This window comes from Miniopterus schreibersii, assembly GCF_964146895.1.
Source record: "Miniopterus schreibersii genome assembly, chromosome: 7".
NCBI lineage: Eukaryota > Metazoa > Chordata > Mammalia > Chiroptera > Miniopteridae > Miniopterus > Miniopterus schreibersii.
In genome coordinates this window covers 36,815,840-36,839,484 of record NC_138108.1, presented here as the reverse complement: position 1 = coordinate 36,839,484, position 23,645 = coordinate 36,815,840, and the positions used below count along the sequence as shown (strand labels likewise).

At 38.9% G+C, this 23,645-nt stretch overlaps 1 protein-coding gene across 6 annotated transcripts in view; it reads right to left on the bottom strand.

Annotated features, from left to right (window-relative positions):
• ZNF385B (zinc finger protein 385B) overlaps positions 1–23,645 on the bottom strand; it is a 306,355-nt gene that overhangs the window by 80,359 nt on the left and 202,351 nt on the right. The window contains exon 1 of one of the 6 annotated variants that reach the window (XM_081142160.1): positions 1,773–1,846. The exons of 3 other annotated variants lie outside the window; for them this stretch is intronic. The gene's annotated coding sequence lies outside the window, so the exon portion shown is untranslated. Of the gene's footprint in view, positions 1–1,219; positions 1,279–1,511; positions 1,699–1,772; positions 1,847–23,645 lie in introns of those variants that run through there. 2 more of the 6 variants (XM_081142159.1, XM_081142161.1) reach the window with 2 other exon arrangements.

Here is a 23,645-nt window from a genome sequence, read left to right as displayed (position 1 = left end):
GGTGTTCAATGTATTTAATTTGACAAAGCATGTTTCCACTTAAAGAAAATGCAAAAACCCCCACAAAGTTCCAAAACTGGACACTCTCTATTTGCAAACTTTGATTGACTTATGTCGGTGTCTTTTTTTCTCTAATACTCCCTTTCTCTGCCTCTGTCCTATACATGTCTCACTAGTCTCCCTCCCTCTCACCTGTTTGTCTTTTCTGCCTCTCATCTCTCTTATGTCTCTCACGTCTATGGCAATTCACCTGTCTCTGTCTCTTTTTATCTCTTTATGTGTGTATGCCTATCTGTTTCATCTTTTTGTCTGTCTCTGTCTCTTTCACCATAATGCTGCCAGAGAACTAGAAAGCACTCAAAATTTGTCGTTTGCCTTGCTTTGCAGCTATATTATATTAATTTTGTTTTCAATATTTACTTCTATAAATCAAAAGATTAATAATGAGATTTTGCTAATCTCAGAACAAGTATGTCCCTGTGACAAGATAAAACAATTAAATTAAGGCCATATCTTTGGGAATGTCTCAAGTAGTCACGTCAGTTTCAAACCCTTAAAGCCACCATAGAATTTAATGGTATACTTTTATAGAAATTCATCACCACTGTCCTGGGTTATATAAATACTATAAATTTTCATTGGGGAGCACAGGTACTTTTCCATATGTTAAGTACATTTCTAAAGTGCTACGTGGCTTACAATCACCCCAAGTTTTTCTGATAAAGAAAAGAATGCTCAAAGATAAATAATTCCATGACTAAACAAACACACAAAAATTTCTAAGAGTGGTAACTACACTGAGCAACAGTGCCTACTAAGAGGTGCCGCATCACAGAGTCTCTGGGACCTTGCATTGGCTTCAATCCATTCATTTTTTTGCCAGAGTGTACAGAACCCTCCGTGTTTACCTTTCTAATCCGCCAATAAGTGGAAAAAAGAAGTCGACGCTCTTTCAATATTTTCCAAACCACCTGAAATCCCACTGGGGACTATGAGATAAAAACATCTCTCTAGAGCTGAGAGTTTCTAAGCTCTTTCCTAACAGTAATATTTATTTATGTCTAAAAAATGGCAAAATGGAAAGAAAAAGGATATTTTAGTTGGGGGAAAAGTAAAATGATTATAAAAATAGAAACAGGAACTTCATAAATATTGTATACATGCAAAATACATCTATCCACATAACAGACAATACTCCCTCCTAAGGAGCTAAACTTACCTGGTTTCCAGAGAGATTTCTATGCCCAAGGGTCTAAATAAACATGAAGTCATTGAGTTTTGACTTGAACTAGAAGGAAGATTAAAAACTTGAAACGCGCCTATCAAAAAAATCATGTGACAGGAGTGCAAAGAGCCCGCGTCACCCAGTGTCCCTGCAGGCTACCAGCCAGTCTTCTGCCAGCCAGAATGCCCATTCCTGAGTGGGCACATTCATCACTGTCACGCGCTTCCTGAAGAGGGAAGAGAGGCAGGGTCCTAACACGCCCGCATCGCACCAATCTCATTCTTACCGGGCAGCTATTCTGAGACCAGCTTCAGAAGCAGCAGCAACCGCGGATCATAAAGACAAAGGGAGGGTGGGAAGCCAGTCGCATCTTCATTGTATTTAGCAAAGTGACTCGCTATTACAGTTTGAATAGAAACAAGTTTGGAAAGCCAAGGTGATTCTGGGTAAGGGAGTTGCAAAATTAGCAAATTCTCTTGGCTCTAATTCTGATACTTTTTTCTTCTTCCGAAGTGGATTTGAACTGTTTCACATTTTGGCCACGTACCTCATGAAAAAGTTCCTGAGGTGTAAATGCTGATCAGCCTGCAAGGCTCTCCTTCGTCTTTAAATGACGGTCCGCGGCCACTTCTGCACTTGAGCCCTTTCTCAGGTGTCACATGGAGAGGTAAATAGTCCCCAGATTTCAACCTGGTGCTCCCGTGAAAGGCGGCGCTAGGGCACGGCCCAGGCAGAGCATCTGAGCAAATCATAGGCCCTCTAATTGCCGCTTAGCTCTAATTACTATTGAGGATAGTGTTTGCAACCTGATTCCGGGGACAGGGCGGGCTACCTCCTGAGGACACTGAACCAAATATATCCTAAAAGACTGACAGGTTACTTTCCTTCAGGTACTTTTTCTGCCTATCTCCCAGAAACTACTGTTTTGTCACAGTAAGAATGAAATCAAATAATCTGACACCCACTTCTCTTTCCCAGAAACGCCATTCAATTCTCTCAAAATATTTATGTATTTTAACAATTTTGAATTTTTGGTATCACTTAAGGGGATTTTTTTTCTTTTCTAGGTGAGCAACTAAATCTTTATCTTAAAATTGCTTTTTATTTCAAAATGAAACATGTTCTCAAAATATGAACTTTATTTATATTGTTAGCCCAGAATAATTTGTTTGTATACTGTTAGGCATGAAGAATTTGTTTCCTTTCCTGTGGATTTTTAGGTTTTAAAGAAAGATTCACAGCATATAATTCAAAAAAACTATAGCAGATCATTTGATGTTTAATTTGATTATTGGGAATGTTTTTGCATTTCATTTCAAAAACCTAACTTCAGTTATATGGGGAATAATCATGGTGAAATGAGCAGTTGTGTAGGCTTGGAACTAAATGATACATCATTTACTCATATATGTAACTAATTTCACTCTCCTTCTAGTGGCTTCTGACCATGTGATCAGGCTTCTGATATATCCATGTTACACCGTGTGGCTATGACTGACTGGTTGTTTTGCTTATGCTAAGCTTACTGTCATTGATACTGATGAGTTAGCTTAGCGGGCATCTGACTAAATGAAAAAAAAAAATCCAAAACTTGAAATGACTGATGTTTGCAAATGTCAGGAAGAGTTTTACACCTTTGATTGTGCAACTCAGCACATTTGCTAACCACAGCCAACACTTTGGTGACGTACAGAACAAATTACACCCACACAAATTCAGCGATTTGGAATATCTGTTTATGTCAGATTTGCATGGTAACTACCAGGGACTGGTAAACCTAAGGGAATAATTAGATGCAGCAATCAAAACGGTAATTATAAAACCAGCTCTCAGAAAAGGAGCATATCTCCAGGCCCAAAGATCTCAGTTGTTATAACAAAATAGCATTCTAAATGGAACGTAGTATACTAGCTCTATACTTAATTTTCCCCCAAATAACAATTGTGCACTTCTTGCTCACATAATATTTAGTTCTTCATGATTAAAATAAAATTATAGTCACTGCTGTGGTTTTCAATTTTTTATTTTATTTTTAAAAAAATCTATACTTATGATAGACCTCTCCTAAGAAAACCCTTTGTTCAGGAGGGATTATGATGATGCTTTCTTTGAAGAATTTTTCTTTCATGGAGCTAGGCAAAATATTCCTTTTTCTTTCATGGAGCTAGGCAAAATATTCCTTTTTCGTTCATGGAGCTAGGCAAAATATTCCTTTTTCGTTCATGGAGCTAGGCAAAATATTCCTTTTTCTTTCATGAAGCTAGGCAAAATATTCCTTTTTCCTTTTTTTGCCTGCCCTTAAATCATGCCTGATTTTCGGAGTATTTTTCTAGAACATTTCCAGGTCTGGCACACTAGTCTATCCTCAAACCCCCAAACCCTTTATTTATATCTCTCATAGGTGCTTAGCTTAGTTCAATTGTATGCAAAGTGTGGTCCTGAGGCCAGCAGCATCAGCATCACCTGAGAACCTGTTAGCAGAGCAGATTCCCAGACTCCATCCCAAACCTGCGGAATCACAAACTTGGGGGTGGGACCCAGCAATTTATGTTTTAACCAGCCCTCGGGGTGCCTTGAAGCACGCTGGCGTTTGAGAACCACCGGTCTATGGTCATGTAGGTGCTAAGAGCAGTGGGAGGGTCGGGGAGGGAACACTTAGCCTGTGTGGGGGAAGCTACAGGAGAGACAAAGGCTTAGCAGAGAAGGGGCATTTAAGTGGTTCCCTAAAAATGGAAAAGGCCTGTAGGAGTCGGGAAGAGGCACATCCCTCACCTGTCAAGCCCACCACCTGTGCCCTGGAGTTGACAGAGGCCCAACAATTCTAAGACTATCCCATCAGCCCCATCCTTGTTCAGTTCTTCCAGTTTGAAGGAAAGCGAAGGCTTGCCTCATTCCCGTTAGCTTCCTTGTCTACCAACGGCTCTCTTTCCCCCTGAACTGTGAATTCCTTTTAAAGTGGCCTACACTTTCCTTTTTACTTATTACTATCACCCCACTTCATAAATCCAGTGATCCAGCTTCTGATTTCTCCAGCCTAATAAAACTATAGTTTTGAAGTTCTTTATCAGTCCTCCTTGACCTTGAAACCATTGGTAGAATATGACCCCATATTTAAATGACCTCTTTTCCAAGCTCAGCCTCTGTATTTCCAACCACCTGCTGCACCCCTCTCACATGTATCCCATTGGCACCTCAACTTCATTTGTACAAAATTACACTAGTCACCCCAGTTCCTCTACCCCAAGGGACATTCCTCCTCTGTGGTCTTTTTATCGCTGGCAGGAACCACAAGGCTCCCAGTTACACAGACTCTGAATCTTGAAGCTGTATTTCACTTCTCCCTCTTCCTGGTCCCTAAATCAAGTTAGTTATCTTTATGACATCTTTCACCTCCTTCCCCTTTTCACACCCATTACCATTACCTTCATTTAGGTCTTCATTAGCTGTTCACTGGCATAATATTTTAATCACTGTATTTGCCCTGTAGTCAAATAAATTATTAATAAAAACAGCTTGACTCAATCACTTTCCTACTCAAATGCCTTCCATGACTTCCTTTAGTGACTTATGGACTCTGAAATCCAATACACCTGTTCAAATCCCCACTATGCTACTTACCATCTGGAAAACATTAAATGAATTAATTGACTTGTTAAGCCCCCGTTTTCTCAGCTGACAAGTAGGAATAAAACAGTAATCATATCTAATGAGGAGACCTGAAGGAGCGAATACATGTAAATTCTAACTTAAATACACAGAAGCATTGAAAGATTTAGTAAATAATAAGTATTAGTCTCACCATCACCAAAGCCATCGACACAGAATACAATTCCAAACCTCAGTTCAGTATCTATCACCATCCTCAGACTTAACTGAAAACCATTTTCCTACTCACACTTTCCAAAATACGCTAAACTGAATTATTCCTTAAGGGCAAGGACCAAATCTTACTGTTCTTTGTGTCTATGGCTCCTTAAACAGTGCCCTACAGAACTGTCCACCACATGAAGCACTGGCAGGTTCTTGTACATAATTTTCTTAGTTCTATCACTTTGTTCAGGCTTCCCAGGATGTCCTTCCCTTTCTGTCCCCTTTCAAACTCTCTCCATTTTCAAGTGGCATTTTAAATGTCATCTCTTCCAGGAAGCCTTCGCACTTCCATCAGAAGAAAGTATCTCGCTCTCCTCTGAACCCACAATACATTTAATTTACATCTCTTAGGGTACTTAAGACATTCTATTGTGTATGTGTCTTTTTCCCCAAGGAGCTTTAACCTCCTGGAGGTTTAGAACCACACTTGATTTACTGCTGTTTGCTTAGTGCCTTGCCCAGAGTAAACATTTAATGAACGTGTTGAGTGACGGGTGAGGTAAAGGGAACAACATGTACATTCTTATTATAAGAACTGCACTGCTGCACACTGCCTGATTACAAGTTTTCTTTCCCATTGATAATCATGATGGTCTTCAAAGAGTAAATGGTTTATGAGAATTAAAGAAACAAGTTTAATAGGACCCCCTATAAATGGAGTGTGTTCCTAACCTTGGATTTAAAGTTAGCATTCTAGAACTCAGTAGCATTTTCCATAAAAATAAAATCATAAGTGGTTGTTGGATTACTGGGCTAGTTCTCAAAAGCTTAATAAACCCATAGGAGAGGTGTATTAGATAGAACATTACACCAGCAATAGCACCTCAATGCCAACATTATATGGGGTCTTGAAAAGGAATCAATATCTTATGAATGTTTGTGAAGATGTTCAGTCTTCCTTGCAAAACATAAAACCATGGATTTTCTATTCTTCTTTGTATTTTAAGACATACTCAGAAAGCCATAACCAGAAGCCAATTTTCTTGTGTATTCCAATGATTACTTTTCATTGCCAGGGTGAACGTGATCTGGTTAAAGAATCGATTTATAATTGTCAATTACAAGTTGTAAATTTAGAAAATAAAAGCCGTCTATGAAATTGTCTATGTGTTAAAATTTTTAGAAATCAGAACTCATTTTCTTTTTAGCTAAATTCTAAATTTCAGCTCCTTTGTTTCCATTCTGGATAATTTTAAATTGACTATGACAACTGATAACTCTAGCTTCAGTTCCTTTACCCATATCCCCTGACAAATACATAATGACCTGTTAATAAACTTTTAATTACACTCATTAGGGAAGTCAGTTATTTTAAAGTAACTCTTGAGTGAGTAAGTAATTCTTTTTTAATGTAAAAATGATTGCATTTTGCAATGATCTGAACTGCAATTTTAGATTTTCACAAATTTACTTATTTAAAGTAAGCAAGTCCACAAACAAGAAGTTATCTATGAAAAAGACATACTTTCACTGTTACTTTTGCCCCCCCCCCCCACTGTGCTAGGCATTATGGTAAACTGAAAACTGGGGTCCCTGGTCCTTAAGAAGGTAACTGTCTATTTGGAGAAGTAACATAATATACCTGAAACAGTCAGAGACTAATACTAAGACATGAACTTAGGGTGGATTATGGGTACAGAAAGCGAAGTAGTACAGGAGAGAATACAACCTCCACAGGGGCAGAGATCTTTGTTCATTAATGTATCCTAAGCACCTAGAACTGTGCCTTGCACATACTATGAACTCAAAAAACAACTGCTGCACCAAAAGGAGAGGCAAATGTGGGTTAGAATGCTGGAGACGGTTCTACCGGGAAGGCGGACTTGACAGAGGCCATACAATATGCGAGTCTTTGGTTCCTCCTTTGCTTACCACCCACGTCCAGTCTATTAGCGAGTCCTATTGTCTCTACCTCCAACATATATTGCAAATCTTTCTGCTTCTCTCCATGATCCTGCCACACTTTAGTCCAAGCCATCAACATCTATGTGGATTACAGCTAAATGCTCTTAACAGATCTTTCCGGGACCACTCCTGTGCCCCTACACTTGGCTCTCCACACAGCAGCCAAGCAGTTTAAAAATATAAATCTTATCATGTTACTTCAGTGCACAATGGTTTCCCACTGCACTGTGAATAAAACCTTACCATGGCCTACAGTTAACACATGATTAAGTCCCTGTTACTTCCAGAGCCTCACTTCGTATCCCCCCTATTACCTCCCCTCCCCCCCTAGACCTAAGCTTCCCGTCTCTTTCTCAAACACAAATCCATTCTTATGCCAAGGCTTTTGCCTTCGCAGTTCCCTCAGTATGGAACTCTCTTTCCCCAATTCATTTGTGTCTCAGCTCAACTGAGACACGACTGAGGCTTTCAGCAAACTCTTCCCTGTTACTTTGCTCTGCTTTATTTATTCCATCCACTTGTCTGTCTCTCAGTTTCTTGTTTTATTTCTTTACTTGTTCACTGTCTCCTCTCACTAGAATATAATCTCTCTTATAGCAACAACTATATTGTAGGCGCTCTATTCCCAGCTTCTAGAATAGTGCCAGGCCTATAGCAGGCACTCAATACTCATTTTAAGTGAATGAATGAAGGACTATACTTCCTCAGCCTTTTATAAAGTATGACATTTTTAAAAGATTAAATGATTTAAAGGACTTACTGCTGTTTTTTATTTCCCATAGTATTCACTGGCCATACAAAATGCTGTCATGAAATCGGTACCATATAAAATAAAGGTATTTCATTATCATAGTAGGGCTGACATACATTTGGCAAGACTATGTTGGGTATGTGTGAGACATGGTTTTTTTTCAACCTACCAAATCTTTGGTGCACATTTCCATTTACAGGTACACGAGGATCCTCACTCAGGTCCACAGATGTTACGGGACCCACAGCTATGCAGACTTGATATAAGGGAGCAGAAGGAACGGCAGCTGTCCTCGTTAGAGCTTTCTCGAGACAGAGATAAGATTAAACTCAGCGCACAGCCTTATCCTAAACTAAGGATAAACTAACTTATTTTTTTGAACTTTCTAATGCTAAAGTAGATTTTATTTATCTTTACTCATCTGTATAACAACGGCTAGCACATAACATTTATTATATGCTAACACTGCTCTAAGCACTTTATGCATGTATTAATTCACCCAATCTTCAAATTAACACAGTAAGAGAGGAACTTGCCATTATCTGCATTTTGTAGATGAGGAAATAGGACACACGAAGACTAAGTATCTTGCACAAGGTCACAAAACAGGTAAGTGGCAGCGCTGAGATTCAAATGTACACTGTCTGGCTCTAGAGTCCATACTTGAACCATTACGGTATGTTGCCTTGGCAATACAAGGTATTGTCTTTACACTGGTAGAGAATCTCTTGCATCATACATAGCATAAAAGAAAAAATACATATCAGATGTCAGCTACTTCTAAATATGCAGGTTTCACTTCCAAACATTTTGAAGTTGTTTTTCTCATTACTGCCAAATAAGGGTCTGAGATGCTTAGCAGAAAGTGACTTCATGAAGCAGTTCTGTATCACGTGGGAAATCATGAGGAAAATCTAAATCGAATACCAAATCGCACTGTGCCTTTAATATCACTGTGAAAACAGCATGATTTTCTAGGACACACTGTGAAGTCTGTGATAAGATAGCATATCTTAAAATGACTTGAAACCAAAAATGGATTTCTGAGTGTTATCCCCAACTCACCAAGAATGTTCTATTCTGACAAGTTAGAACACGGGGATTTAGACCTCAACTTAACATATAAAGCCTTCAAGTGTGCAAATCTCAGAGACTTCTGCATAATATTAGGGTAGGCTATTTATGAAGAAAGTTCAATATGAGCTGATAGAACCAAGACAGAATGCCAATAAGACTCAGGTTGCTTCGTCATTCACATAAGGTCCTTCATTTATTCTAACTCCACCTACTCCTTTCTTTTTAAAGGGATGAATTAGCTTTCTTACAAAACATGAATGAACCCAGGAGTTGAGTCTCCTGAACATGGCACATGTTGTGCAACATGACTCTTACATAATAAATCTTTCAGAAAGCAGGTCTTCTTTCCAAATGGGACTGTCTTCACTTTTCTCATGTGAGACTTGGCAAATGGGACTTTCTGGTCTGACAGGCCACTCCTCTGCTCTTCAGCTGACAACTCTTGTATACAGACATCAGCCAAAACCTTAGCTGGAGCACGTAGGGGATCAAGACTTTTGAATCACGTCCATCAAGAGAATCCATCATTCCGGAGCTCCCTGCCTGCCCCATGTCCCAATAGCATCTGGTGCAAGCTATCTCAGCTCCAAGGAGAGGACACAAAAACCTGGATAGGGGGAGGATTAGCTGTCAACATGAGGCTGGTAAATGTCTGCATGCAACAGTTTGAGAAAAGGGGTCCGTGGATTCTAATTTAAATATCTCTGGCATAAAGCCTAAACAAAAACAAAGCCCCCAAACAAATGCTCATTTGGGAGAGAATGGAATCAGATTTAATCATTTCTCAAAGGTAATGATTCAAAGAGATTAAAACTCTCTGCATATGTTTCTGGAAAACTGTAAGTAAACTGAATATCTTTTTGTAAGTCAAATTTGATTTTTGATGTACAAGAAGAGCCAGTGAATAAAGGACCTCTGTAATGAATCTTTCTGTAAAGCAAATACTTGTTTCATAAGCTGCAAATGTAACCCTGAGTTTTTCAGTTTTTGCAAAAGATTCAGATTATTCAATATCAGGCTTGTTTAAAATAGAACACATCAAGATATATGAATAGCAGCTGACTTCTGTTAAAAATGTATAATATAGCCCGGAGGTCAAGTTCAGGTTTAATACAAACTGAAAAAGAAGAGACTCCTCAAAGTCCTTGCTTTCAAGTGGACAGAAAGAACCTTAGTTATCCTCTGCTCTGAAGACCTCATTTTATGGATGAAGAAATTGAGGTTCTGAGAGGTTACACGACTTGCCCAAGGTCATTGCAATAGTTACAGACAATAACAGCTGTAAAAATAATGACAGCGATTATGATGATGATGACAGACAGAACTATGATCTACCGAGCATTTACTTGAGCTAAGCCTTTTAAAGACTTTAACCTCATGTACTTTCACTACGACTTTAGAAGAAGATTTTATTACATCTACTCAGCAGTGAAGCACCCTGCCCAGGGCTCCACAGCCACTAACAAACACCTCAGAACCCTGTTTTAACTTGAAAGAATGTGCTTATAGGCACTAGTCTAAGCTGCTTCCCAGAATACAGCAGAACGAGGGTCACATGATCTTGAAGTATAAACAATTAAGAGGTTAGTTAGGAAAGAGGTATCTATGACCTTTAAGGTTTGAATGGATTTTTTAAAAACTACAATACTATACGCTCACAGATAAATGCTAAGAGTATGACAGGAGCACAAGTTCTAGAATAAATCCAGGTCACCTCCTGCTCGCATTATCACTCTTAGACACAACTCTCCCTACTCAGGCTTCTCCCGTCTGCAGGTCAAGAAATAGGCCCACATGGAGTCTACACTGTCCCTCTTCCACTTCTAGACCACATTCTGGGGACCCGGGATTCCATATGTCCATGTCCTAATAGCCTGGAACCACTCCCAGGGCCCACAAAGGTCTCTTTCCCAGCTCTGTCCCCCCGAGGTAGGCAGCACCTGCGTGGGCCCGGGAGTGGCCTCCAGACGGCTGTTCTGGGGAAATGCAGCTGGCGCTTGGCAGTGGGGCATGGGCCACGCTCCTGTAGCACAGGACTGAGCTGGGGCAGGAGGAAGGGGGCTGGAGCCGCACTGTGCTTGCAGGTTCTGGCACAGAACTTCGAGGTGTCTGGGAATTCTAAAACAATACCTGGCCTTCTCGGGTTCTTATGACCATATATTTGTCAATGTACAAGGATAACATATCCTTTATTTATCAGCTTAGTGGCTTGATTTTTAACTTTAAAACAGATATATGTGTGCCCTGACTGGGTTGCTCAGTTGGTTGGAGCATTGCCCCATACACCAAAAAGGCTGCGGGTTCGATTCCCCAACAGGGCACATACCTAGGTTGCAGGCTCCATCCCTGGTTGGGGCACGAACAGGAGGCAACCAGTTGATGTTTCTCTCTTGCCTTGATGTTTTATTTCTCTTTCTCCTCTCTTCCCTTTCCTTTCTCTCTCTGAACATCAATAAAAACATATCCTCAGGTAAGGATTAAAAAAAAATTATTTAAACAGACATATGTAGGCCTCAATTTGTATTCACAAATGGTAGGATGGGGAGGGTAGGCCTGCCTGCTTTTCTGCTTCCCGGTGCTGTTCTCTCTTGGCTTTCCTGGTCCTGCGATCCCTTTGGCCTGGCTCCATATCCACTCTGGTCCCGGTTTCCTCACTCTACCTTTAATGGTGACCTGGTATGCAATCCATCTCTCCAAACATCACCGGACGTTAATGGCTGACTACAAGCCATGCACTGTACTAGGTGCTATGGATATAGCGATGGACAAGAAAGTCTCAGTTCCTGCCCTCACGGAGCTAGCCGGCTGTGAAGAGCTCCCTTAAATGCCGAGGAATTTAAAGCACAGAGTGTAAGTGTGATGATAGGAGTAACACTGCTATGCTGAGGGAGCATAACTCTTCATGGGTGCCCAGTAAGGCTTTCTTGAAAAATGAAGGTCTAGACTGAAAACCTGGAGGGTAGGATTTACCCAGGGAAAAGAGCCTGGGGCAGGGGAAGAGAAAGAGCCAGTCCAGGCTTGTTTCAAGTAGAGGGAACGACATCCAAGGCCAGGCCTGAAGCCAGAGCGAGCATGGCTGAGAATTTCAGTATTAACTGAAGTGTGTCTCCGGAGTGAGAAATGTTGAAGAAGCAGACTGGGACCAGGCCGACGCAGGTCTCACAGGTCACATGAATGTGTCAGATGTGACCTAAAGGTAGGGAAGAGTCAAAACCAGATTTCAAACAAGGTCATGACATGATGAGGCTCTCACCCTAACCACTCCAAGTTCTGGGTTTGGGTTTTCGTTTCTCAACACCACATGCTGAGACTGAGCCCAGGGCCTTAGAGCTGGACCTGGGGCCCGCCTCTCCCTGCCGCCAGGAGGGAGGGTGGACAAACAGAGCCAGGAAAGAGGGGATTCCTGAGGGAGGTTCTCATTTGTAATTCCTCTGTAAAAGATAATCACTCGTGTAAAATATTTGCCTATCATAAAAGTTACCAGGACTAACTGATAAACGACAATATGTTTGAATTTCTACAATTATATTTGATTTTCGGGTGTCTCAAATATTCTAGCAAGGATTCAGATTTAGTCAATATGTCAAGATTTTGCTCTCAAGTATTTGATGCTAACCTAATAAATGCTGATCTTTTAAAGATAAAGAAAGTTAGAAAGTTAAAGTTCTCAAACTTAACACATGCATTTCATAAGACTATATCGGAAATTAATCATCAATATATCTGACTTATAGTCTTTTCTCAGCCTCCAAGAATATTTCACCTGGGCTATTACCAGAATGAAAATTTTAAGTAACAGAACTTAATTTCAGATAAAAAGAATGATATAATTTTTATTTTTTATTTTGCCAGTCTAAATATCAAATGATATGCTGGCAATCCTTTGTGAAGTTAGCAGCTACCAGGAAAAAAAACAGAAAAACAAACAAACAAAACTCTAAAGGATGGTTCAGTTCTTGAAAACACACTTTTCAAAAGTACAGTGTATCCTTTTGCTCAATATTGAGAAACAGTGTGTGCATTACTCAATAGCTATATCATATGCAGAATAGTTGGTTCTTTAAAAAAAAAAACACTAAAATTTAGGTTAAAAGCAAAATTTAGGAAAGTTACTTCGGAACTTTTGAACAATTGTGCTGTGTGAATTTTTGAAGTTAAAAAAATAGAAATCAATACTATGTAAGAAAAAAAAGAAAAACAGATGAGAAGCTTTCAAGGGCTCCATCAATATTTTAAGCAAGCTGAGAGAAGAAAAAGTCATGTTGTGTCAGTAATGCCAAGGCTACTCAGATCTAGTGCCTATGTGGTTTTGGATAAAGTTCTTAATTTCTTTATATCCCAGCTTCTTTGTGAATAAAAAAAATAGTGTCAAAACAAACTCACTAAAATGCCATAGAAATTGAGGTTTATAATGAGCTCTGACATTCACATGATATAGAGTATTATTATTAGATCCACCTTATTTTATCTTTACACAGACCTACATTCCTATGAACCAAAAGAAATGATTTTTTAAATCAGTCCTTTACTGTAATATCTTTTAAGATTGATAACAGACTCTTTCCCCAGGAGGAATGGGCAAAAAAACTTAACAAAACGAGGGTGCTTTAACTGAAGTATTACCTATGCCTAGATTAAGGGGTTTGAATCCTACATATGAACTGCATTGATAGTGGGGCAAATATTCACTATGATCTATTCGGGGAAAAACAGAACTGTGCCTTTCTGTGGATAAAATACAGACCAGAACTGCCAATAGTCAGACAGGCAGCATTGTCCTCCTCAGAACACTGGACAATAAAATGAACTTTTCTGTTTATCCTTCTTAAAATTGTTAGGAGTTCTCTTAGTGCAAATAACGAAGTAGAAAGTCCATGGAGGCAGAATCTACACTATCTCTGTTTGGCCTGAAGCAAGGTATTTATCTGTTTCATCCTCAACGAAGAGCAGAGCGGACTAAAAAAAGTCCCTTAGTAAAACAGTGATAAAAATCTGCTGGGTAACCACAAAAATAATGATACTGAAACACTCGTGTTGTAGTCAAATTAACTGTAGCTAGTTACAGGAAAAGACCATTGAACGCCACAAAGCCTATAAACAAACTAGATGAAAGCGATGCTAAAAGAAGCTAATTTAAAGTATACTTGCACAGAGGAGATTGTATCCTTCACATGGCATAAATCATTAATATTTATAAGTACAGAACAACTAACTACCATCTTCCCCGATGGTTCAGAAGAGTTGGGCAATGACGGAGGACTATGAGGGAGGGAGGTTAGGACGGCAGGCTAATGAAAAAGAAGTGGGTTTTGCCTATGGAGCTTTGTTTCACTGGCTCTCCCCCTCCTTCCTTCCTGAGCTCTCGTCAGCCCTGCCTTCTGAGATCCACCCATCCAGGTCCTCCTTGGCCTCTTTGATCAAGTTGCTCGGTCTCCTTGAGGCCTGCTCTTCTTCCCCCGGTTCTGTGCATATGGATGTTTAGGTTTCAACCTTGCATTCAACATTCAACAGGTTTTCTGCCGGTGGCCCTCTACACCCTCTCCCTGCCTCTCAGGGCACTATCTCTGCTAATGACTGCTACTCAGAGACCTGGCCTCTGCCCCAAGCCTCAGACATGTACACCCAGATACCTGCTGGGCACTGCCAACTGCATGCTCCATAACCAGGTCTAGCACCAAATTTCTCTGGGCTGAGAGATTGTACTCTGAAGTGTGATGGAATGAAGTTACTCACCCTGAAGGAATATCCTGAAATAATAAAAGATATATTTAGGAGAGGTAGAAAGCCAGTGGCAAAGAATAAGAAAGGAAAAATGTTAACAATATTTCTTATAAATCTTCAATGAACAAGAATTAAATATTTTAACAATGCTTTTAATCACCTGAGCACAAATTAAATTGAATATTATTTGAACTTTAAGTTCAAATAAAGGATGGCCCTTTGTTCTCTTGGGTTTGTTTTGCTCCTCAATAAATGTCAAAACCAGATTGAGAAACAGAAGTAGAAATGCTGTTTTTATTTGGAATTCTCCTTGCTTCCAAGCATTGCTCCTTTCCCATGCAAAGTGCAGAAGCTTTCAAAGGCCACTCGTCTGCAAGGCTCCATGTGGTAGCTAATTACGCCCCCCTACCCTTCGCTGCAGAAAGCTAAACGGCAGGGAAGGGTACCAGGAAATACAGGAGAAAAGAACACGTTTCCTCCTCTACCAGAATTTCTGTGTGAAGTAGAAGTGGTAATCACTTTGGCATAACATTTATGCCAAAATGTTTTGGTATCATTAAAAGAAAAATGGTTTTTTTAAAGGTTATGTGCCCATGTATTCAGATTATGTTCTCAACCTAATGTTAATGTAATGCCCAATGGTATATTTAAAAACTTTAAAGTGTTACAAGATTTTCATTGAAAATCTGTAAAAATTTCTTCATGGGTTCATTTTTTAAAGTAGAAGATGAAACATGTTAATTTCCAATACATTTACAGAACAACTTGAACTGGATTGTTTCCCTGGACAGCTCCTCTCCTTCTATTCTTTAAGTTCAATGATGGCAATTCTACCACAGCACAGGACTCCTGCCTTTTCTTTTCTTTTCTTCTCACAGCTGCACAACCACCAGGTCGCAGATGTTTAACCCTACAACATGCCTCAGTTCATCCCTGAGACTGACCACTGTCTTAATTCAGGCCCTCATCTTTTTCCATCAGTACTGGCTTCTTCACTCCACTTTTATTTTCCTTAGATCCATCTTTCAGGCTGCTGCCAGCAAGATATATCAAAAATCTAAATTGAATCACATGACTCCTCTACTGAAAACACTTTTATTTTCTTCATCTATTCAACAAATATCTGCTGAGGTCCAGGACCTATCTGTCAGATCAATACAGCATTGGGAATGTGGCATGAACAAGCCAACAGGGTTTTCAGGCTCATGAGCTTTGCTTTCACCATGTGATTTACACTAATGTGGCTTTTATGTTCCTCCACCAGGAGACCCCTAACTACCATCTGAGCTTCATTTCTCACCATCCCTGTGTCAAACATTGTATCAGCAACATATCTGTCTCTGATTTCCTGTATACGTCATGATATTTCTCACCTCTGTAATTTTCTCCCACTGACCCTTTGCTCTCCTCCCCACTTTCATCTGCCTATTGCTATCCATTCTTTCATAAGAGAGGGAATCTCTCTTTGGCCAATTCAGGCTGTGTGAAGTATCCTTCTATTGTGTTCCCATAATACCTACATTCCCCATCACCATACCTACCACACTGTGCTGTGATTTGTATGTGTAGTGTGTATATAATCATTTTAGGTACACTAATTCTAGACAAATATTTATTTTACAACTATCAAACTCAACATAATGATTCATATATTTTATAATTATTTCAGAGAAAATTGGTGGCAAAAAGATGCTGATATTTATAATTATAATTTGGGGAAGAGAGCAGGAGGAAAGAGGTATTTGGATTGCATCTCTAGTCCCGTATCAACAATGGGCTTTAAAAATTCAGGAAACTCAACCAATATAGATGAAATAGAACTGACTGACTTGTTCCAGTAATCTCTGCTACACTAGTGTCTTTGCCTTCTTGATGGAGGTATTAGTAATTGTGTTGTGATAAATGCTGGTCCTTTCACTAGAGCAGGGAGATTGAGGAGAAACCCTCTTAACAGAGATGGCTTTAAGCATTCTTCTATGGGATATAGGGAATCCAGGAGAAAACCAGATATGAAAATATTCTAAGGTGGTAGAAAGTAATCATTACCTGCAAATGGGTAATCATGACATGGAGAAGCTCCATACCATCAGGCTACTACAGTAAAAACTAAGACTTTCCTCAAAGCCTACAGACCACTATATGAGACAATAAGGACACAATAGGCTGGCTATCCAGGGCTGACTGGATTGAAGGATTGTTGTTTATTAAGACCAAGATTAGTGGGGAGTAAGACAGAACTACCTCCTTAGATGAGATCTTGGAATAATTTTTTTCCATTTTAAGTTACTTCTAATTTTAATTTGAGCAGATATATAAAGTTGATTATATATATCAGATCCATAAGTTCAAAGTGAAAGTAAATTTTCTCTAATAACATACACAAAAAAGTACACATGAATATAGCTCCTTTCTATGTGTAAGACCTATTACTGTAATTCTCTAATTATATAGAGCTGGTATCTACTTTAAATAGAAACTTAGTGTATGTCAGTATATTTCTAGCAGAAAATATGGCAACTGAACCTGTGTTCTTTTATAATTACCATTCTGGGGGAAAATCAGGTTAATTTAAGGGTTTATTAAAATCTTGTAAGTTGTATAACCTCTTATTCTTATTAGAAAGAAACACTACAGTTGTTTTTAATCTAAAGTTTGGATAATTATGTTTCAGTAGTTTTAGTAAATTACTAAGATGAATACTAATTATGTCCACAGTAAGGAAAACAATGAATAAAATAATTGCTATGTGGTTAGTACTGAAATCTGTCTTAGTTTAAAAAAAAAAACACCCAAATAACTGGTGGCCAATGAATAAATGTGAATGTGCTGAATTCCTGTAAGTTTTCTTGGGATGATATATTAACTCTCGTAATGTTTTAAAACTGACATATGCTCATTTTTCACATTAAGAAATTAATAAGTTTAATTATTTTTCCTGTTTTAGCAATTACTCATTATTTAATTACATATTTATATGGTATTATTATTGTTGGCTAGACACTTTAGACATTACTTACTTTCCTTAACTACAGTACTCTGAATATGGGGTATGTGTGCACCCATCCATGCACACATGGACAGAGCTTCATATCATGCTTATGTTTATGTATGTTGCACATTTAAGTACTGTAGATATCCATTCATAACCTCAAATCCATTCATCCATTCGTTGAAATACTTATTAAGCATCTACTCTGGGCCAGGCCCCGTGTTCATCCTGAGTAAGACACCTTCCCTGCTCTCAAGAAGCTAGTAGGGAGAAAGAAACAAGCACACATGACAAGGGCAACGAGTGAGTTACGTACACGGTACCGTGTAACTCTCCTTTCTGAGAGCATACCACAAGTTAAACCATAGCTTAAAACTGTAACAATAGTACACAAAACCAAACTGAAGTAGGTACATTCATCTTGCCTTCTCAAATCAAAACCATCAGAGGGTGTGGGTGGGTGTCTGTCTACAGGTGTAGAGTCACTCTGAGACCATCTACGAGGCACACATAGGAAGAAGATAATCTTATGTTACTATCCACCTTAAGCATCTGTGTAGTCATAGATTCCCTTCCCAGATACTGAGAACCATTTAAGATCATCTCAAATCATCGGCGTTATTCATTCCCAGTCAAGATGATTCAGAATCGACTAACCTACGAACCTAGTGGGAAGCAGTTCTTTTAACTGGCAAAGTCATTAGACTCTGTTCCTGAGCCTGAAAGTCACACTGGCCCTTCACTGTTTGTTCAGCTGATCACAGATCAAAGGTAATTCCATTTACATTGCTAGCAGACTTTGCTCCAATGTGTGTTCATTCCTGGTTTGGTGTAGTTTCTCCTACTTAAGAAAAGCTAATTTGACCTCCTGCATGAAACTTTAACTAGAACTATTATCTGAATAATAACATTCCCTTACTCATACACCCACCCACCGACCCACACACCTATTATTTTCTAATTACCTATTTCCGTATGAGAATCAGGATTCATTTGAGTTGACAAGTAATTTGATGTGCAAAACAAATTAAAGTATGTGTTTAACTTAGCCTGACATAAACATTAAATTACCTGACAAATCTGGGCACATTAGGAGAGTACCTCCCAGTTATTATTGTTGACATATCTTAGGCTTATAGAATCCCACTAACAGAAAAATATGTATTTCAATGAAGATTAAATCCTGGATAGTATAGAGAAAAATTGCAAATCATTTGAGTTTTCTGTATATCAACTTTTAAGCAGCTAAATCTTTGCTTCTTTAATGTTTCCTTGATCACAATTATTAGAATATGTTGACTGCTGTTGGCTTATTGGGATAAAATGAAATATGAGAATTTCAAACTCAGTGTTCTTCATTAATGAATACTAAGTGACCTCAAACCAAAGCCAGATAACTAAAAAAACCCCACTGGCTTGCTTATATTATAACTGGAAGACTTTAAAATACCTGCTAGTTGCTAACTGTTTTGAACTGTTGCTTGATCAAGCAAGAATAAATATACACACACACAGGCAGAAACTGAGGTGACAATTAAAATGCTCATGTCTCAGTAAAATTCGTATTATAAATTTTAACACATAACTTGTAAAGTATTTCAAAATCAGTCAATAGGTTCCATAATTTGAATAACAGTTTATCCTAAAGTCCAGTAAAATGTATAAATTTGGTTTCAGAGTTAAATTAAATTCAATAGGATTTGCTATGTGCTTAAAAACAATAACCAACAATTTCAAACAATTTTCTAGGCAGCAGGTGCTATGCTAAGTGATTTATATGAGTTATATAATTTAATTTTCATTAGAACCCTATGAGGTGGACTCTATTATTTCCATGTCACAGAGAAGGTTGAGGAATTTTAGTGAGTTAAGTAACCTGCCCACTTACTGTTAACAAGTGACAGAACTTGGACTGAAAGCAGACCTTAGTGATTCCAGAGCCAAATTCCAGCTTATATTTGGTCCACTGTGGGTTAGAAATTAGAAAGCCTGGAATGGAGTCTCAGTGTCAGTCAATTATTAGCCCTTAGACCTTAGGAAAATCACTAACCTTCTCCAAACTTCAATTTTCCAATATATAAAATAGAGCCAATAAAACATCTTAACCATTCTCATAGAGTTACCATGAGGATTCAAGACATAACGTAGGTAAAAAAACTGTTGAGTGCTCTACAAATATCACTTTATTATATTGTAATATGTTAACATTTTATAACTCCTAAAGCATTTTGTAGGGCCAAACAATGACATTAAACCAAATATCTTATTAGAGAAAGAGACTTTACGAAGCCACTGGAGCAAACTTTTCTTCTATGATAGGAAATTTTAGGCAGGTTGCCCAGGATGGCACAGGGCAAGTATTAGAAAAAACATTCACCCTTTGGAGATACGATGATACATGAAAGGGAGATCAGTGTTATGGTCTGAATATTTGTATTTTCCCAAAATGCGTATGTTGAAGGCCCAACCTGCAATGTAACTGTAGTTGGAGCCAGGGCCTGTAAGGACGTGAGAGCTAAATGAGGTCATACGGGGGAGGAGCTAATTCGATAGAGCCAATGCATTTAGAAGAGGGGGAAGAAACACCAGAGGGCTCTTTCTCTGCCATGTGAGGACACAGAGAGAAGGCAAAACTAACTGCAAGCCAGGAAGAGAATTCTCACCAGAAACTGAATGGGTGGGAACCTTGATCTTGGACCTCCCAATCTCCAGGACTGTGAGAAATAAATGTCTGTTGTTTAAATGACCTCGTATATGGCATTTTGTTATGGCATCCCAAGCAGACTAATACAACCAGTATCATGTTCACCCTTCATGGTGTCACTGTCACCCAAAGACCGGGGCCAACTGAGCCCTGTCCAGCTGTCAGCAGTGTGTTCTGATAGATCACATGAGGGGCGGACAACCTGCAGTTGGGGCCCATGAATGTAAGAATGTCCTAGGCAAGCTTAGCATAAATCAGGCTTAGTATAAACTGCTTTGCTGGAACAAAACTCACCAAGCTCAGCAGGTTACAGTAAATATCCTCAGGAAAACAATCAAACCAAACCAGTAGAAAAAGGTAAAAGTTCTGAATGATGGAGTCCCACATCTGTAAGTCTAAATTACAAGCTAAAAGCTGAATCCATGCAAAGAGTAGATAGAAAAAAAAATTCTGATTAACAAGATTACAACTGAGCCAACAAAAGAATTTCTACATTAGAAATAAGTAACATGGTTCACTTTGCATCTTCCCCTTTTTGACAGAGCACAGCTCCTTCTAATAAATCTACCAGAGTTTCCTGAGCTAGAAGGGAAACTAAAAGCAAGCACACTTTGGGAAATATTACATCTGCAGCTTGTTTTCCTTGGGATGAATATAAACCTTGTTTCTTGGGAGTTGGATCTTAATTTACATGAAGATAAGCAAGTTTTCAAATGCAAATATAACTTCCCAGGAAGGTCTAATCCTAAATTCTGACTCATGCAAAAGTCATAGTTGATGAAATATTTCCACCTACCTTCTCCTTTCTTGCTAATCACCGTCCAGATGATTTAAAGGGAACATCATCTGGGGAGCATTTATTCCATGTGAGGCACTACTCAAGGTGCTTATGGCAAGCTCTGCTAATTTTCTTGCCAATCTCCAAGATACCAGAAGTATTAGTTTAGCAAACTGTATCCCAGATCAAGAAAACTTTTCCCAGCTCCCCTTGCAGCTAGTTGGAGCCACGACTAGGTTCTGGTCAATGAGATATGAGTGGGAGGAAAGGGGTGCTTCCTCCAGGCTCCCTCCTTCCTGTGACCTGCCTGTGGAAGGGTGGTGAGCTGAGCACGTAAGAGAAGAAATGTAGACCAGGGTGGCCAAGCAGCAACATGGAGCAGCCATAAATCTGTTAGCGCATCCCCGGATGTTAGATGAGAAAGGAGCAGGTCTGTTTTGTGAGAGCCACTGTGCCCTTGAGCTCTTCTTACAGGAATCTATCCTGTGTCTTCATTAACAGAGGACGGTGCATACACCTTTTACTAGAGGCCTGAGATTGGACTGAAGCACCTCCTATCATCACATCTGTAGTAAGTGGTAAGGCTGGGATTTTGATCAAGTGCCTTTCCCATTAGATCTTATTTATACTAATAGAGAAAAGATTACTAATTTGTAGAAATTTTGTTTCATGCAGCTTTCTAATCCCTGATCTATTAATCTCATAGGATTACAAGAAGGCTTCAGTTTCACTGCATTAGAATCAGTGCTACAAATCCCTATTTTTCTAATAAAGTGCCTCACAGTTACCAACTCCCCCAGGACCTACCCCTCATAAAATGTTCCATTAGGAAAATTATGGAAAAAAAGTATGCCGATGCTCTTAGACTATGAAATGAAGGGCTAGTCAGAATGCCCTTTCACTTTACAAAATAATACACTATAAAATCACAATAACTCAGAAATTGATTGGAGGGTTTTAGTGTACATTTTCTTTCTAATCCTCAAGCAAACACATACATTTGTTTTTAGAAGGCAACATATGTGCAGTCATTCAACATTTGACAAATATTTATTGAGTGAGTGTGCTCGAGTACTTCTTTAGATATTGGGGAAACAGCAGGAAACAAACCAGACAAAATCTCTGCATGCACGAGGATTATACTCAAATGTATTTAAGGTAAGTAATGCCCTACACAAGTGAACATAGCAGGCTTTCGATGTGTGCCAATAATTTGTATTTTTAGAATAAACTCTGTTTTTGAATAATTTTACCTCTACAGAAAAATTACAAAGCTAATACAGAGTTTCCATATACTCCTCACCTAAGTTTCCTCTGATGTTAACATCTTATGTTACCACAGTACATTTGTCAAAATTATGAAATCAATATTGGCACACTTCTATTAACTAAATTCCAGCCTTTATTCAGGTTTCACTAATGTCCTTTCTCACTCCAGGATCCAACCCCAGAATACCACATTACATTTACTCACCCAGCTTCTGTAGTATCCTTTAAAGTGTGAGTTTCTCAATTGTTCCTTTTTTTTTTTCATCATGACCATGACAAGTTTAAGCATACAGGTCAGGTTATTTTGTACATGTCCCTCAACATGGTTTTTAAATATTGTTTTCAAGATTGGCCTGGAGATACGAGCTTTTGGAAAGAATACCACAGAGGTAAAGTTCCCTTTTCGTCACTTCATACCAAGGGATAGATGATACTAATGATTTATTACTGGTGATGTTCACACTGATCTCCAAAGACTCCTAGCTCTGTTTATTGGAGAATGGGATTTAGAAACAGATCTGGGCACTGAGTGTGTTTCTTGCCACTGGGGTGTTATTTTCCACACCCTTTCAGTAAATAATGTGATTTAAAAAATAAAATAACTTTTTTTCTTTAAAAATTTTTTTAAACTGAATTTATTGGTGGAACATTGGTTAATAAAACTATATATGTTTCAGGTATGCAATTCTACAATACACCATCTGTATATTGTACTGTGTGTTCACCACCCCAAGTCAAGTCTCCTTCCATCACCATTTATCTCTCCTTCACCCCCTTCTACCTCCCCCATCCCTCTTTCCCTCTGGTAATCACCATACTGTTTGTGTCTATGAGTTTTTTTTCTTTGCTTAATCCCTTCACCTTTTTCACCCAGCCTCCAGATCCCCTCCCCTCTGACAGCTGTCAGCTTGTTCTCTGTGTCTATGAGTCTGTTTCTATTTTGTTTTTTAGTTTATTTTGTTCATTAGATTCCACATGTGAGATCATGTGATATTTGCCTCTCTCTAAATAGTTTATTTCACCTAGCATAATCATCTCCAGGTCCATCCATGCTGTAGGAAAGGGTAAGAGATCCTTCTTTTTTATAGGCCCACTGTATTCCATGGTGTAAATTGTCCCACAGCATTTTTATCCACTCCTCTACTGATGGGCACCTGGGCTGCCTCCAAATCTTGGCTATTGGAAATAACATTGCAATGAACACAGGGTGTATATAGTCTTCTCAAATAGTGATTTGAGTTGCTTCAGCTATATTCCCAGAAGTGGAATCACTGGGTCATAAGGCAGGTCCATTTTTAATTTTTTGAGGTAACTCCATACTGCTTTCCACAGTGGCTGCCCCAGCCTGCATTCCCA